The sequence below is a fragment of the Oryctolagus cuniculus genome, chromosome 9, assembly GCF_964237555.1.
Source record: "Oryctolagus cuniculus chromosome 9, mOryCun1.1, whole genome shotgun sequence".
NCBI lineage: Eukaryota > Metazoa > Chordata > Mammalia > Lagomorpha > Leporidae > Oryctolagus > Oryctolagus cuniculus.
Window position 1 is genome coordinate 117,437,643 of NC_091440.1, and position 12,155 is coordinate 117,449,797.

Genomic DNA, 12,155 nt, shown 5'->3' on the forward strand with positions numbered 1-12,155 from the left:
GCCAGGAATTTCTTCTGGGTCTCCCACATGGGTGCAGAGACCCAAGCACTTGGGCCATCTTGCACTGCTCTCCCTTCTGGGTTTTGGAATGGGTAAGTGACAAGAATAACTGACAGGTGTCGACTGGGCTAAGGGATGCCCAATGGCTGATGAAACATTAGTTCTGGGTATGTTCATGAGGATGTTTTTGGAAGAGATGAGCAACTGAGTTAGGAGACTGAGTCAAGATCACTGCCACCAGTGCTAGTTGCATCATTCAATCCACTGAGAACCTGAATAGAATAAAAAGGCAGAGGAGAGGAGAGTTTGCTTTCTGCACAAGCTGGGACACCAATATTTTCTTGCTCTTGGACTTGAGTTTCTAAGGCCTTCAGGTTTCCTGTGCCTCCAGCTTAAACATAGTCGAGGGTGGACTGAGCCGCTGTAGTTCCATGAGTCAATCTGTAACAAGAAACTTGCCTGTATCTAAACATGTAGCCCACAGGTTCTGTTTCTCTGGTGAATGCTGGCAAATACAAATGAGTAGCTTATATTAATGCTCTTTCACTGAGTCAGGTTTTCATAGATACCCAAGTTAAATAATTATTAACTTAGGGCCACACATTTGGCCTAGCAATTGAACTGTCACTTGGGAAGTCCACATTACATAGCAGAGTGCTTGTGTTTGAGTCCCTGTTCTGCTCCTGGTTCTAGCTTCCCTAGTATACAAAGCTAAACTTAAATAGAACAATATCAAAATCTATACAATTTGGGACATGCTCAAGCTGACTTGCCCCAAATGATAGAGTTAGAAACATACCAGGGGACTCCAATTCAATCCCATCAAGGTGGCATGTACCAATGCCATCTCACTAGTCCCAGTGATCAATCTCAGTTCACAATTGATCATAATGAAAGGACTAAGAGTCAAAGGGAGCACATAAACAAGTCTAGTACCTGCTAATACTAACCGATAGAATAAATAAAGGGGAGAGTGATCCAACATGGGAAGCGAGATACTCAGCAGACTCATAGAATGGCAGATGTCCTAAACAGCACTCTGGCCTCAGAATCAACCTAAAGGCATTCCGATCTGGCTGAAAAGCCCATGAGAGTATTTCAGGCATGGAAAGCCAAGACACTCTGTCAAAGAAAAAAAAATGACCTAAATGAAAGATCTCCACGAGTGAGATCCCAGTGGAAAGAACAGGTCATCAAAGAAGGAGGTACCTTTCTTTGAAGGGAGGAGAGAACTTCCATTCTGACTACGACCTTGCCTAAATATGATCAGAGTCAGTGAACTCAAAAGGCTTCCATAGCCTTGGCAACTCATGACAAGAGCCTAGGATGATTACTGATGCCATAAACAAGAGTGTCAATTTGTTAAGTCAACAGGAGTCACTGTGCACTTACTCCTCATGTAGCATCTCTGTCCTGAATGTGCTGTACATTGAGATCTAATGCTATAACTAGTACTCAAACAGTATTTTTCACTTTGTGTTTCTATGTGGGTGCAAACTGTTGAAATCTTTACTTAATATATGCTAAACTGATCTTCTGTATATAAAGAGAATTGAAAATGAATCTTGATGTGAATGGAAGGGGAGAGGGAGCGGGAAAGGGGAGGGTTGCGGGTGGGAGGGACCTTATGGGGGGGAAGCCATTGTAATCCATATTCTGTACTTTGGAAATTTATATTCATTAAATAAAAGTTAAAAAAATCAAAATCACTTGGTTACAGTAATACTAGTACTGTGAAGTGATGCACTCTTATCCAAACCTGCTCATGAAATTCAAGATTGTGCTAACGGAGATCACCTGCGGGTCAGTAGTGTTTTACACGGAGGTTTATTCGAGGAAAGATACTTAACAAATTCATTGAAAAAAAATCAATGACTGTTTGATTATGACTTGAACAATTTGAAGTTACCTTTTTCAATGACATTGAACTTTTGACTGAGGGAGAAATACCTGTATTCTGAGATTCTTAATGGAAGGTTTGCAAATCATTCTAATTCTTGCAGGTTAGTTTCACAGAACTAAAAAAAAAAACACCTGCACATTTGCCACATTGTGCATATAATAATTATTTTTTAGGGAACAAGTCCATAATTTCTGATTCTCAGGAATTCTGCTTTCAACTCATTTTAACTGCCCCACAGCAACTTTTTAACCCTGAAATTACTGTAAGTGCTTGGGCACTAAGGTTGACCAAAGGCCCAGAAAAGCCTTTCTTAAACTTGTGAACTTCTATTTGAGTTAGTAGTTGTCTATTTACCAACATTAAGAGAGTTTCTTTATCACTAAGTATTATAATCACAGAACTAAATGGGGAAAAAAAATCCCCAAAACCTAAAACCTTGATTTACATGGTTGACCTGTGCTATTCTCCTGATATTTGGCCCCAACACTCCAATACTCTAAAATCGCTTAAAATACCATTGCTGTGGCTCTGACAAGTTTCTATAAGTGTTTTTCACTTTACACTGTGCTAACCTTCAGCTCAGTCAGCAGCCTCACTATAGGTCACATGGAATGCGTAGGCTCCTTGCTCACAAATGAATTATCTCCTTTACAACTAGAACGATTCCCTTTTGCCAAAATGCTGCTGGGTTTAGTTGTGGAAAACTTAGAAGTTGCTGGATCTCAGGTTATAAAATTTTTAGTTTATGCCATTAAACACTTTAAACAGAAATGTTCTGGTTGTGCAACTCAAAAATATACACATCTCTCCTAAGGAAATGAAAGTTCCTGGCTTGAGAACTGCAGCTATGTTGGAGTATGGCAAAAAAAAGTTGTCTAGTTTTTGTTGTTCACTCGGGGGTTGTATTAAAATCCCAATGAAACAGATTTTTAACTGATTGGATTATTGATATTTTAGTCTACATATTTCTTTCTGGAAAAGGTCAGAGGATTGTTGGTAGTTTTAAAATCACTTTGGAGTAGTATAAAGCTTAATTAGGTTTATGTGTCAGATTTCTTTCGAAATATTCAAGCCTCATTTGAAGGATTTTTTTCCTGTTCCTTTGGTGCATGAGGAGTTCTATCAGTGTAAGAACAGTTGGCATCCATTGTTCTTCTTGATTCCAGTTGAGCTTATCACAAACCGTGTCACGGCCAGAGCTTAACACTGTTCCCCTTCCAGGGAACCATTGGCCAAATACAACACAGTTCAGATGGTGGGAAAAGTGTTGGGCATTCACGTTGACCTTAAACTTCACTCTCTAATGGATAAGTTTGGAGCTGAAGAAAATACACTGATAAATCTGTAAACCTGACCGCCCTATCTCCCACTTCTGAAAACCGCAGAAGTGGTCATTTATTGAATCTGCAATGCAGAGTTTCTACTCTGAGCCCTTTTGGAGCTGTTAGTTGGAAACAACATGTGAGGGTGAAGGGTGCCTGGATAGATAATGACAAATGATACAAAAAAAAAAAAATAGGATGTTACTTAAGGACTGCAGCCTAGTCGGCCCCTATCCACAGAGACTCTTTCATCTTCGTCTCATGTGGTAATTAGCACACTGACCCTGTGCAGACGAGAAGCATAAAAAACATTTTGAAAAGCACAGAGGAAGAAGTAGGATTAAGACAAACATTTATATAACCAGGAAAAATGACCCAGGAAAGACGGGAAGTCTGGTGACACTCTGTTTATCCACAGCAATGTTAAAATAGCTTGCCAGTGAAACAAAGCAGAACTCCTTGAATAAATCACCAGGAAAGTATAAGGCTAGACCAACAGCCAAGGGCATGTCACAAGCTCCCCGTGTGATCTGATTCTCTGCTGTAACACCAGACAGGCGGATCGCCTTTGACTTTTGCCTCTTCGTTGTCCTCTCCCTAGTGATGTCCGTGATGGAATCACACGAAACTCTGGGCTGCCGTGAATGGGAACTGGAAGGGGATGGAGATAGCGAGTTATGAAAGGGGAGAATAAGAGGATGTTTGGACATTGGGTCCTAATAAACACCCAAACGTGAATTTGAAACAGTCAGTTCAATAAACCTTGACTATCTGGGGATGGGGGAAGCAAACCTGCCTAACCATTCAGTGAGGAATAAAATCCCACTTGATTTTCCAGGTTGTGTGCCCTTGTGGTTTGCTCTTCTGAGGTTAGCATGCCTGGGGCTGGTCTCCATCAGAGTCTGCAAGCAGAGAAGCTATCAGAAAGTCAGCTGAACTGAACTTGCATATAAGTGGCTTTGCTTCAGTGCCAGTGAGTTTATCTATGGGGAGAGATGTTAGGTGTTTTGCAAGCAGATCTGGCTTGCTCACAACAGCCAGATACTGAAAGCCCTAACCTGAGACAAAGAGAGGTGTTGCTTGTATGGTGTAAGGATGTTGAGAGAAGTCTGTGACATGGTTTCTGGGGAATTTGCTTTGCCCCTTGTGTTTGGGAACAGAATTACTCCAGGTGTGGGTTAAGTGAGACTGAGAGGAGCACACGATTTCCTTGTTGCCAGGAGGCTTGTCATCTATTTGAGAAGTCAAATTATAAATACTCATTTTCATCGAGGATGTGCAACATGAGAAAGAGATTATCAAATGACAATCAGGTTTTTAAATTGAAATTTTTTCCTAATGGTCTCATTTTGCAGAAAATAATGGTAGGCAACTTCATTCCACTTCTTTTTTATTTATTTTATTTTATTTTTTTTGACAGAGTGGACAGTGAGAGAAAGACAGAGAAAGGTCTTCCTTTTCCATTGGTTCACCCTCCAATGGCCACCGCAGCCGGCGTGCTGATCCGAAGCCAGGAGCCAGGTACTTCTCCTGGTCTCCCATGCAGGTGCAGGGCCCAAGGACTTGGCCATCCTCCACTGCCTTCCCAGGCCACAGCAGAGAGCTGGACTGGAAGAGGGGCAACCGGGACAGAATCCAGTGTTCTGACTGGGACTAGAACCCGGGGTGCCGGCATCGCAGGCAGAGGATTAGCCTAGTGAGCCTTGGCGCTGGCCTCACTCCACTTCTTAATCTTTGTTTTGTCCTTTTAAAAAGCATCTCTTCAGTGTCTTCTGTACCACCCCCCCCCTTTTTTTGGGAAACATTTAAAAAAATTTACTAGGAAGATACAGAGTTTGTGTATTCCATAAGTACAGTTCTACAAAGATAACCTTACTTCTTTTCTTTCCTCTTTAACTCAGTTCCCTTTCTTCCTTCCTTTATAAATTTTTGCAAAAACAATTCAGTCTGCTCTATAATCACGGCTTAACGTACCACTAACCATAATGTTCAACAAGGAAAAAGGAGGAACACTACAGTTCCATGGCAGTGTGAATAAGGGCTGAAAAAAGATAAACTCATCTTTAAAAAATTGATTAGTTAGAGACAAATAGAATGTGTCAATCTAATGGTTTACCCCCCCCCCCCCCAAATGACCATGACTGTTGGGTCTAGGTTAGTATGGGAGCCGGGAATTCAATCCTGGTGTTCCAGGTGGATGACAGGGACCCACCTACTTGTTCCATCTTCCGCCTCCTGGGTTGCACAGTAGCAGGAAGCTGAGATTGGGAGTGCAGTTGAGACTCAAACCCAGACATTGTAATATGGGACACCAGTGCCCCAAGTGACATCTTAGCCTCTGAGACAAGGCCTGCCTCCCTAAAAACCATTTTAAATGAGAGCTCTGAATTCAGAGGAGATAAAGATCAAACAGTCTGGAGCAATCAGGGAAGTTTTCATTGGTGAGGGACTTCCATACCAACCCCCTATTCATAACGTACTTTATTAGCGCATCACCTCTGCATTCCCATGCTACTGCTGTCATTTAAAGCTAAGGAAATTGAAGCTTCGTCTCAAAGAGGTGGAAAATGTCCATGTGTAAGTCTTGCAAAATCATTTCCTCTGGCCCTGCCAAGGCATATGCAGGTGGGACTTGAAATTCAATAAGCCCATAGCAATGTAATTATTCAGTTGATAATTTTATATGGCCTGCAAATGATGTTATAAATATTGAAATGTGCCTCAGTAGAAAAGAGGTTTCTCCATTCCAGGAAGAGATGAAATATTGGATTATTTTAACATGAGCAGTAAGGGGTCCTCATACTGAGGTTTTCCACTTAAATCCAAAGCCAGTTCTGCTACTTTGTAACTTCCTTAATGATCAGTAATAGAACTAATCTCCATCATTCATGGATCCTATATTTGAGAACTCACGTACTTGCTAAAAATGTATTTGTTAGAGGAAGATTGGTATTGTGGCCGCTTCATTGTCATTGGTAGGACTGTGCAGAGTAGTGGAAGGTTTTATTTGACTAATGTCCCCATTCCTGGTTGGCGTGGATTAAGGTGACACTATGCCTTGCTTTTTATCTTCTCATACTGTGAGCTAATGTCCTTTTTGCAGTTTACAGAGTACCACAATTTTTTAGAAATTATTTTATTTGAATTAGAGAGGAGGAGAGGAGAGAGGAGAGGAGGAGAGAAGAGGGGAGGGAAAGGTCTTCCATTCGCTGGTTCACTCTGCAAATGGCCACAGTGGCTGGAGCTTAGCCTATCCAGAGCCAGGAGCTTCTTTTGGGTCTCTCACATGGTTTCAGGGGCCCAAGCACTTGGATTGCTTTCCCAGGCCATAGCAGAGAGCTGGATAGGAAGTGGGCCAGCCAGGACTTGAACTGGTGCACATATGGGATGCCGTCACTGCATGCCAGGACTTTAACCTGGTGCACCACAGCACCGGTCCCAGAGTACCACATTTTAAGCATTATTGTTTTGTTGGTGATTTCACCAGTTAAGAAGTTCCCAAATATAGAGGTGAAGTACCATCTGGTGCTCTTATTGGCAAAAGGGCTGTGGTGTGGCGTCTGCAGAAAATATGTATGTTGTATAGGCTCCACGCAGCTGTGAGTTCTGTTGGTTGTGAGTTCATTGTTAACATATCAACAATATATATACCTAATAGGGTGTCTTTTAATAGAAACCTATAGTAAGACAAGGTTATATGTTGATTGGTTAGTAGAAATGTTGTATCCAGAAGCTCCTAGGAACCTACTTTGTATTACAGTTCAGAACGATGGTTCAGTATTGGCTAGTTAAGTGTTCTAGGTGAGCTTATAGCACATATGTATCACAAAAAAAAAAAAAAACCAACAAGAATTAACTAACTACTTAAGTGAAAGTAAGTTTAAGAGATATTGCATTTAAGGACTAAAGCATGAACAAAGGAAGAGTTGGGGATGTTCTAATGGTTTTTAGAAGAACAGGGAATGGACTTCCAAAAAATAATTGTCATTTGTTCTTTTCTATATAATATTAAATTAAAAAAATCATTAGTTGAAGTAAAGGGAGAACAAGGTATCTCATCTACTGGCTGACCCCTCAAATGCCTGGAACATTTAGAACTGGGTGAGGCTGAAGCTTGGAACCGAGAACTCAATCCACATCTCTTAAGTGGTTGGCAGGGGCCTGAGTCCCTAGGCTATAATCTGCCTCTCAGGGTGCAGGTTAGCAGGAAGCTGGGAAGGTACAGGATTGGGGTATCCTGCACAGCATGTTAACTACTGTGCCAAATGCTCGACTTAAAGATGGACATTTCTCATTTTAAAAAGATAAGATTTATTTGAAAGGCAGGAAACAGTCACACACACACACATATACACATATACACACACACAGATCCCCAAATGGCCACGATGGCCAGGGCTGGGCCATGCAAAAGCCAGGAGCTTCTTCTGGGTCTCCCACATGGGCATAGGGGCCCAAGTACTTGAGCCATATTCCACTGCTTTTCCAGGCACTTTAGTAGGGAGCTGGATGGGAAGTGGAGCAGCTGGGACTCCAACCAGCCCCCATGTGGGATGTTGGCACTGCCGGTGAAGGCCTAACCTCCTTTGCCACAGTGCTGGCCCCTGGACATTTCTCACTGAAATCAAGGTTTGAGCAATTGTAGGAGGTGAGGTTTAGATGCCACTTTCTTGGGCAGTCCATTTTCCAGCTGATGATTTGGACGCAGTCTTGTAAATGGATATGGAGTAAGCATGTTACAGAAACCTCATTGGGGGAAAAGTGACTTGGCAGGTATGGACAGGAAGGCCTGGTCTGCAGAACATGCCAGTAAGGAGACTTCTCTTCCCGCACCCGCTGTGACCGACAGGGATTTATTGGTGGAGCAGGAAACCAGTCCTTTCCAGGTCTTGATGGTTGATCCTCAAGTCACAGAGGAACCAAGGAGCTGACAGAGATGAAGGTATCCCAGGGAGCTGGAGAACATTCAGGGACAAAATTCAGAATAACAAGGACAGTGATTTAGGCAAGAGCCCTTGCTGAACGAGGAGCCAGTGTAAATGTTGGAGTCTGTGGGTGGTGTGGCTGTGCTCCTTCATGTGTGTGAAAACAAGGCTCTGAGACGACTGGGCAGCCCCAGGAGTAGCCATGGAGACTGTTGAAAACAAGTCCAAATATGTGTATTCAGTTTCAGGAGCGGGCTCAAGTGGATCCCCATGCAGTTTAAAGGTTATAGGATATTTCTAAGGAAAGAATAAGGCTGTTCTTTGTTAGCCTTGCTAACTTTTCTTTAAGTAACAGCTGTTACTTAAAGTTCATTGTTTCCCAGTCAGATCCAAGCTTTGCATGAAGATACACACAAACGTAAGCCACACTTAAGACCCATTGAACTGAATGAGCCATGACAGCAGAGTACATAGCCAGTCAAAAAGAAAAAAAGTGCATGGTCACTTTGGGATGAGAGTGGGCAATGTCTTGATGTATTGGGAGTGGCAGTTTGAGATTTCTGAGGCAGACTGCCCCAAAGCAGTCTCTTAATATTTATCTTATAATATTTTTGTTAAAAATGACCTCGAAAAGCAAGTGGAATCAAAGGCTTGTGAGTCACTGAGGCTTTATTTTTAATAAACCTGGATATGTGTGCCTTTCTGAGTTTTGAATTTGGAAAAATGGGACGTCAAGATAAGCTAACATGACAGGTTTTTCCTTGGCAATGGAAGCATTTTCTGTTCTGATCAGCTTCTTAAAGGAATCTCAACATGCCATGTGAAAATAGGTGTTTCATGGGCATTGAGTTTTACACTCTTTAGAACGATTCTCAAAGGTGGATACGATTTATTTAGGAAAGCACTTCCTGTGTCTCCATGTAGAGTTGATCTGTCACTTTCTTAACCTCAACATGTGCCTGCATTAGACAGTTTCTGGTCATCTGATTGGTATTGGCAGCATTTGGATATGTATCTCTTCTCTTGATAGTGAATCCCTGAAGGTCACAGGTCTTTCTTGATTGTTTTTCTGTATCTCAGTGCCCCTGGTATAGCTGTGTGCTCCAAGGTGCTCTGTTGAATTGCTTGGGTATAATTCACCTGCCACAGTGGCATTATTAGTAGCATCTAGTGGGTTGTAACCTGTCATGTTAGGCTACATGTGGATGAGAATAGGTGTTTTCTGTTTTATTCTTTGTTAGAATACTTTTTCTTGATTACATACTTTGCAGAATAATGGTTGAGTAATGAAAAATTGTATCAACTGATAGTTTTTTTTTTTTTTTTTTTGGGAGGTGCAGTCTAACTATGAAAGTGGCTTCAAAGGTTCAAGCAGAATTTACAGACCCTGAGAAGTCTACTAGAATTACGGCAGCGAGAGATCACTCTCTGGGTGGGAGGGACCAACAAGGAGATGGAAATGGAAAATGGAAAGTTTCTTCAAAGATAAACCTTACATGTCTCACTTCTGCCAAAGTCATCCACACAATGTTCTGTCTACATAAAGATAACCCTAATTTACTCTTCTAATGCATATACACAACCTGTGTGTAATCAGCCCGCATATTTACCATGTAAAGTACACGCCTAGGTCCAGTATCAATTTTTGTTTTAAAATTTCATTTGGAATGTAAAGACACATCTCAAGTGCTGGTCCACTCCCTCAAATGTCCACAATAGTCAGGTACAGGCCAGGCTGAAGCCAGGCTTGGAGCTTGGAACTCAAATGCAGTTCTTTGATGTAAGTGGAAGAAACCCAACCTCTTGAGCTGTCACCACCAACTCCCACAGTGCATAGCAGCGAGAAGCGGGATCAGGAGTGACGTGGGACTCAAACGGAGGTAGTATGATATGTGTGGGCATCCCAAGCAGCGTCTTAATTAACATGACAAACACCGGCCCTCAGGATCAAACTCACAAACATGTGCCTCACCTCCCATCCTTTTTTGAATTTAGATGCCTTGCAGAAATAATATTAGGGTTACAGTCAACTCACAGGACTTCATTTTGAAAATCTGACCTACAAAGCTGCTACTTTTTTGTTTCTTACTCCAGTTTCATCACTCAAATAGTGTTTATGGAGTGAGCTCTGGTCTAGTCTGGCCAAAGAAATAAAGACATTTCAGTTACAGACTAAGGAATGAGAAAACGTGTTAGACTTATATAATCGATTTAATTTCTAAGGTCTATCTCTCCTGATCCAGAGTGTAGGAACTTTGAAGTATGCTGAAATTTATGTGTGACTATTTCTTAGGATGCCTAGGTTTGTATTTCACTGACCGTCATTAAGCCTTTCTCTTCCCTGGGTTAACTATCTCAGCCTGCACTGAGGTACTGCTAACACTGAGATGCCTATAATGCACCCTTAATTAGAACCCAGGCCTAGTTATGCCTCATCTCTGGCAAAACGCGGAGCATACTCTTGTGTGATCTCGTAAATTCCATGCATGGTTACTCTCCTGTTTTGCTTCATACAATGAAGTTGTTCTCTTCAGCACTGCTCCCAACAGATGCTCCCACTCCACCCCTGCCCAGCTTGGAAGTCAGGATATGTATTTCTTTTGCTTCTGACTTGGCCTCCACAGCACAGCTCTCTTCTTTGGTGTTCCTGACCCCTCTGTTTTCTGCTGTATAGCAGGTCTTGGTTTTGTCTGCTCCAACCTGGTGTCTGGGCTTTGCTTCCATATCACTGATGGTATTGTTATTAGCTGGGGCTGCCATGACAAAATACCCAGTGGGTGGCTTAAACCACAAAATTTACTCTCTCATACTTCTGGAAGCTGGAAGTCCAACATCACGTTGTCAGCACACTTGGTTTCTCCTGAGGCTTCTCTCCTTGGCTTTGAGATGACTGTCTTCTCGCTGTGTCGTCCTCTGGTCAGTCCTCCCCGTGAGAGCACTGCCTGATGTGGCCTTGTGTGTCCATGTTTCACATTCTGATGGGAAGGCTATTGAGATTGGATTAGGACTTACCCAGCATCCTTATTTTGGCTTAGTGGCCTCTTTAAAGGGCCTATCTGAATCTAGTGACATTCTGAGGTACTGGGGGTTAGGGCATTGACACAGATTTCAGGGGACTCAGTTAAGCCCAATAACAGATTTTCTTAAAAAAGTTATTGACCATGATAATCCATCCTTGATTAACTTGTTCATAGCATCTGAATAAAAAGGCCTATATACACTCTGTTGAAAACAGTTTTTTAGAAATGATTTATTTGAGAGGGAGAGAAAGGTATCTTCCAGCTTACTGTTTGACAACAAACATGGCTGGGTCAGGCTGAAGCCAGCAGTCCAACACTCCATTCAGGCCTCCTGTGGGGTAGTAGGAACCATGAGCACTTGAGACTCAATCTGTCTCCCGGGGTGTGCCTTAGCAGAAAGCTGAGTTATAAGGGGATGTGGTCCTTGATCCCAGTCATCTGATACGGGATGCAGGTGATTGAAGCAGTGACTTAACTTGCTATACCACTAAACCCAAACTTCCATTGAAAAGTTTTTTTTCTTCTTTTAATTTATTTGAAAGGCAGAGGGGGAGAGAAATCATCCATACACTTGTTCACTCTCTAGATGGCCAAAATAGCTGGGATTGGCCAGGTGGAAACCAGGAACTTCACCCAGGTCTCCCATGGGAGTGGCAGGGGCCCAACCATTTAGGCCATCCTTTGCTACTTTCCCAGACCAGTAGGAGGGAGCTGGATTGGAAGTGGAGCAGCCAGGACAGGAACCTGTGCACACACAAGATGTGCACTGCAGGCAGTGAGATTATTAACCTGTATATTCATCAGATTTGATACAGTATGGTAAGGACCATACAATTGCATTAAAAGATCATATTTCAATTAACATTTACAACACATGTAAAAGACTAGACCAAGAGTGTAGTTGTAAAAGATTTCCCCCTTCTTTCAGAGGAATTGATTATTGTGAAAATAACAATAGGTTCACTTTTTTAATGCTTTCATACAG